Source organism: Pyxicephalus adspersus, chromosome 10 (assembly GCF_032062135.1).
Source record: "Pyxicephalus adspersus chromosome 10, UCB_Pads_2.0, whole genome shotgun sequence".
NCBI classification, from domain to species: domain Eukaryota; kingdom Metazoa; phylum Chordata; class Amphibia; order Anura; family Pyxicephalidae; genus Pyxicephalus; species Pyxicephalus adspersus.
The window spans coordinates 8123348-8129860 of record NC_092867.1 but is presented as its reverse complement, the minus strand read 5'-3'; the positions used below and the strand labels follow the sequence as shown (position 1 = coordinate 8129860).

The window sequence follows — 6513 nt, the reverse complement described above, 5'->3', positions numbered from 1 at the left end:
GGGTATTACTGGGACACAAGGGTAAAACCTGAAATAAAAACCTCACAGAGTCTTAACCCTTCCAAATGCACCAACAATTATTTAATTCAGAGAAGATTTTGGAGTGTAATAGTAAGGCCCTGGTCCAGCAACAGTAATCACCCAACACCAGTCCCCCAATTTAACAGCACTCTTCACCTAAAGCCCCGCTCAGCCTCGGGTTTGTGTCTTGCTGCACACAGTTGCCCCCAGGACTTGGTGTGCAAGGGATGGCGTCTTAGGAAAAGCTGGCAGAGGACTAGGAGCCCACTGATAAAGCAGTACCAGGATTCCAACAGAGACAAGTCCAGAATTTAAAGCCAGAGTGTAATGGATTATGGAGAGGGGGAAGGTTCACCAGAATGAACACATAAGGATAAGGACAAGGGACTAGGCCTTCAAAGGCTAGGGAGAAGGAAACAGTCACCCCCTACGGACACCCTAACCTAGCCCTGACTCCTATCAGTATGAAAATCCCCTGAAGGTGGGAATATTCATACACTGGAACCTAGGCCCTAGTAGCCGTGAATTGCCCTAGGAATAGTGACTGGGCTTGAGGCTACTGGTTCCTTCCCTGATGAACAAACCAGCGTTTCCCTGGTCATGAGCACAAGAGAACAACAAAATACCAAAAGCAGTACAACTTATCTTAAATAGCAAATGGAGGAGGAGGAACCCTGAAGAGGTCAACATACCAGCTCTTCACATCCCTGAAGTGAATATCAACCACATAGCATGAAGTGTAAGGCCAGACTAAATGGAGGAGCAGTAATGACCACCAGCTGCAGCTGAGACCAGATGTGGGGTCATCACAAACAACAACACAGAAACAAGTAAAAACAAAGAGACTGTCAGATAACCGCACGTGCAGCTCATCTCACAGATCTTCTAATCTCGGCCACAGAAGGGACTGTGACACAGAGGTCATACACAGGTAGTCCGTCCACAAGATGTGGTACAAAAGGGCAAGACACAATCAGAGTCAGGGTCATAGGCAAAAGGTCAGTCCAGGCAGCAAAAACTCAGGAACAGGCAACATTAGCCACAGTATATCACACAAATGCATTTCAGCAGCAAGTTAGCCCAGCTTAATGCTACAACAGGCACTAAAGACTGGGAGTAGAAAGGCTTTAAAGTCCCAGCAGCCAATAGCAGTGCAGGACAGAGTCAGGCTCTGCCTCTAAAATCCCCTTCAGCTGTGCAGAGCCTTAGAGTGTGTGCTGGGGATGCCAATAAAGTTATCTCAGGCTGCACGGCCAAAGGGAAGCAGGGGCTGCTTCTATTACTTTATTTTCATTGCTGGACAAAATAAGCCGTGTAGGATACGGAAGTGGTGCACAGCATGGATTAATAAGCATTTCCTAACAGGTGGTCCGTGGGAATTTGTGCAAAAAGAACATTTGCAGGGTAAGGTGAAGTTGGTTGTGAAGACAATTTCAATTCATTCCCAAGATGTTCAGGTTCAGGGTCAGGGCTCTGTGTAGGACACTTACCTATGCCAATACTCACTCCATACCAAAGGCATCAAATCATATTTTTATGGACCTGGCTTTGTGCACAATTGAGATGAAACAGAAATGGATCTTCACCAAGCTGTTAGCACAAGGCTGAATACTGCAATCCTAACTTTACCTTTCACACTTGAACTCATATGGAGGGGTCTCCAAATTCTTCTGGCCATATAGTGTACACCAGCCCACCAGTGAGTGGCTTGCTCTTTCAATAATAAAATGACCATTCAACACAACAATTAAAAGAAGATCAGTGTGGAAATTGCACCAGATTTTGATCTTGTACGAATAAACATTAATTTTTTCATGCATGCTTTCTGTATCAAATTATAGTATAACTAAAGGTAAAACCGTTTAGGATGTGGATGTAGTGATAAGATATTACCGGTACATTCTGTCTGTTATTGTCATGCGTGTCCTGTTAGGGAAATTTATTCTCTCTAATTGTCTTGATCACCGAGACTAATGGTAAAATCCAAAATTTTGAGTTGGCAATAAAAAAGGAACAAAGAGAAAGCTTCTAATAGCTGTGTAAATGGAGATTTCCCTCACATTAGAAAGATATCCTTTCACTTTGTATTGGCTGTCTGTGCTGAGGTGAATGGACCAGTAGTTGATGCCATGAACATGGGATGGGCAGGGGCTGGCAGTGTGAGCACCATTGCAGCAGAGGATCAATGATCTACCATTATAAAACCAGCACTCTCAATGAGCTGTATGGTGATTCCATCTTCCTTCACAAGGTTGAGGGTAGGGGTCAAAATTTGGGATTTTGCACAGAGATGAGTTTTATCATTTGATGCGAAACAAATTAAAAATTCTGGCCTTTGCAGTGCTAGGTCCCAGGTTCAAATCTCAGCCTGGACTCTATCTACCTGCAAGGAGTTTGCAGGTTCTTCTCGTGTCTGCGTGGGTTTCCTCTGTGTACGATTTCCTCTCACATTTCAAAAACATGCCGATAGGTTAATTGGCTTCCCCCCAAAATTGTCCTTAGACTGTATTAAAAGACATATTTGGAGTTTGTACAGTGCTGTGTAATATGTTGGCGCTATATAAATACTGTATAATAATAATTTCAGTAGTGTAAAAGAAACAATGATTGTATAAGAAAAAGTCATTGTTACTGGTGTTGGTGTTCAAATTCAGGTTGTCCTTATATTCGACCCGAATATGGCTGTCCGAATTCGGATAGACCCAACCCGAAAAAAAACGAGATTCAACGGCAAACATTCAGAAAAGCCAAGGCTGCAATCATTAAGAAGTGTGTGGAACTGCAGAGTTCATTTGGAGTTCAGTTCCCACGGTGGGAACTTTGCGGTCACAGTTGTGACTGCAGGCGATCCCCGGGCACTAAAGCTTGAATGGGGACAAGTTTCCCCAGTCATCACATCTGGTGCCCTGTGTTCTTGGATAGAGTTTCTCACATACAAATAGTTACTAGATTGTAAGCTCTTCAGGGCAGGGTCCTCTCCTCCTGCATCACTGTCTGTATTAGTCTGTCATTTGCTATCCCTATTTAATGTACAGCGCTGCGTAATATGTTGGCACTATATAAATCCTGTTTAATAATAATAAAGGGCTGCAAGAGCAATCTGATTGCTCTTGCAGCCCTTAATAGTCCCTAAAAAAAAACCAAATTCTCCCACCATTGACTTCAATGGTGTTCGAATTCGGCATTCGATCACCCGAACAATATCTCTCTATTCAATCGAATAGCTGTCGACCAAATCTAGATGTTACACATTTACCAGCAGATAGGCATAAAAATGATTAAAGTTTTTCAATTCATCTGACTTTTACTACCATTCATTTGGAGATTGTAGGTAAAGGACACCAATAAATGCTAGATGTGATCAGAATGACAAAATGATCATTCCATATCATAGTATGGTCACTGGCGGTGGCCTGATAGTTCTAAGTCGATTCTGACTTGTATTGGAGCTACTGCAACCTCAGATCTGAACTCAAAAATCTCAGTAATCTGAGTTCTAATACAACATTACTATGCCTATCATTGACAGCTATCATTATCTGGTGGCTGAATTTGCAGAGCCCCATGGTACTGGTCATTAACAGGTATAGTATGGCTCATTAAAAAAAATCTGAGAATTACTAGCAGCATTAGATTCAATACGTTAATTAAAATATTATTTTCATTAGATGTTATGATATATATTGCACACATGATAGAGGATTATGGTCTATTTATTGTGGATCAGATGCATTCTAAACGTTTTCATGTAATATGTGGATGACTCACCTGGATTACCATTTGAATACAGATGGAGGAAAATGTTTTATTATTATTCATTCCATCGCTCGTATGGATCAGTCACTTCTATCAAAAAAAGTTAAGGAGAACCTGTCAAGTTTAAAGCTGAACTTCAAGCACTGCTTCTAAATATATTCATCAATAGTTACAAAGGAACTGCAGCCATCGGTTTTCAATCAAATGCATTTGTGAAGAGGAGAAAGGGTTAGGTTGGGCAAAGTTTCTCAACCAGGGTTCCTCCAGAAGTTGCAAAGGGTTCCTTGGGAAATTAGCTTTTTGCGCCTCTCGGGTCAGTTTAAGTGACACCAATGATCTTTTTGGCTATCTGTGACATTCTTCCCAATGGCCAGCAATGTAAGAGGAATTCTTCCCATTGCCCACCACACTAAAATACTGTGAGCTGTGGATATAGTATATATAGAAGGGGTTGCCTGAAGACCTGGAAGTTATTTCAAGGGTTTCCTCATGTTAAAAAGTTCAAGTAACACAGGGTAGTGGAATTCAGTGAAAGGATCCATGCACTTTATTTTAAAATGCAGCTAACCTTTAAGTACAGCACGTCATTGATGTTTTTGGTCACAAGATGGCGCTCCTTGAACACTTTTTGGATTTCTCTCCTATGCTAATTCATTCTCAAAGCAATTTGCAGACAATTTGCAACAAGTTTTTGATGGTTTATACAACAGTGAGTAATGAAATGAAAGAATCTTCCAATAAAAAATAGAACTGAGCAGATTTTTAATGCAAATTGTGTGGTGACCAATACAAATCAGCTTTTAGTGTAATAGAGTTTAATTAGTTAATGCTTTCTGATTGGTTGTAAAAAACAGTCTGCAGAGTCATTACATATAGTCCTGCTTTTTTTAAAAAAAAAAAAGGTACAATAATACAATCCATATCCCCCTCCTCTTGTGTGATACTTCCCCCACCTCCTAGATTGTAAGCTCCTTGGGGCAGGGTCCTCTCCTCCTATGTCACTGTCTGTATCTGTCATTTGCAGCCCCTATTTAATGTACAGCGCTGCGTAATATGTTGGCGCTATAAAAATCCTGTTTATTAATAATAATAATAATAATGTTTGTATTGCTATAGATCTTTCGTAACATTTAAACCCCTTTTGCCAATGGTTACCAGAAGGAAAAGGAAAAAGGTGATTAATAACACTTAAGGTGCGTACACACTTCCAATTTTTATCGTTCAAAACGAACGACGAACGATTGATTGGGCAAAAATCGTTCGTAAAAAAAGTAACCAACGACGCCGACGAACGAGGAAAGTCGTTGGAAACGAACGACCCGACCAGCGGATCGGATTGGACGACGATCGTTGAACATCGTTCGTGTGTACGATCGTTCGTTGATCGTCCATGGTCTGAGCATGCGTAATGAACGAACGTTCGTTCACTTTCCTGTCGTGCACATAGTTCCTCTATCGCTCAAACGATCGTATCTATTGTGTGTACAATATCTACGAACGATCGTGTCGTTATCTCTATGTGCAGGATCGGTGCTATACGATCGTTCGTAGATATCGTGCACGATCGTTCGTCGTTCGTTTTCCAACGATAATAATTGGAAGTGTGTACGTAGCTTTACTGTTCACCTGATTTGCACTTTTCTTACACCAGATTGTAAAAAGGTACTCAGTGATTGACCCTTCATACTAGATTGCAAGTTTGTATTGTGTGTTACTTCCCCCTCCTCCTAGATTGTAAGCTCTTCAGGGAAGGGTCCTCTACTCCTCCTGTGTTACTGTCTGTATCTGTCTGTCATTTGTAACCCCTATTTAATGTACAGCACTGCTTAATATGTTGGCGCTATATAAATACTGTTTAATAATAATATTAATAGTATTGTAATTAATCGAAATTGGTGATTGGAAGCTCTGCTCACAATGGAATAATCAAGCATCACTTTCACTGGTGTTGATCAGCGTGGTAAAAACCAAACACCGCTGGTCATTTTTGCCTATGACAACCTTTACTTTTAAACTGGTGAATGTTTTCTTGCACACTATATAGCAGAAGTCTGGCTAATCTCCATTATATATAAGACATTCACCATGTTTCAACCATAAATCATGCTGAAAAGTGTGAAAAGTGATCTTCATAGCCCTTTGATACTTTTACAAAAGGAGCCAAACGAAAAATGGCTTTTGTGTATTAATAATGCAAATTTTCTCCTGTTCTCCCCTATGTAAAACCTTTTTTATTATTACTGCATGTTTATAGTGTACAGTGCAGGCATATTATGTAGTTCTAGTCTTCCTAACCCTTTCCAAAACTCAGATAAATTTGTCTTTAAATCTCCCAGGATAATTTATATCATATGGAGACTACTGAAAATCAGCCAAGTGTCTCTTCTCACAAATAATCACTTTAACATGGACATTACTGCTGTCATTCAGGAAAAGCAACAGAAGCACATTGCAGGAGGAGGAGAATGTGGGAGGGAGTGAGGGGTGAGTAATGCTGCCTCCTCCATTATTTGGGTGGCTGAGTTCTATGCCTAGGCAGGGGGAGTGGTAGGGAAGGGCAGGAAGGTTTAGGATTCCTGCAGGCAGAGGTATATATATATATATAAGTTCGTGTATATATATATAAGTTCGTGGACACTACATACCTCTGAATGCCCTATTCCAGCAACTTATATACTTTTGGATGGCCAACTTTGTATACTATGCTGTACCTTACATTCTTATGATCACCCCACT

General features: G+C 40.7%; 1 long non-coding RNA gene across 1 annotated transcript in view; it reads right to left on the bottom strand.

Moving 5' to 3' along the window:
- Nucleotides 1-3789: 3789 nt before the first annotated feature.
- The window catches only part of LOC140339433 (uncharacterized), a 15069-nt gene continuing 12345 nt past the window's right edge, over nt 3790-6513 (bottom strand). The window contains exon 3 of the long non-coding RNA XR_011922441.1: nt 3790-3867. This is a non-coding gene — a long non-coding RNA (uncharacterized lncRNA). The remainder of the gene's footprint in view (nt 3868-6513) is intronic.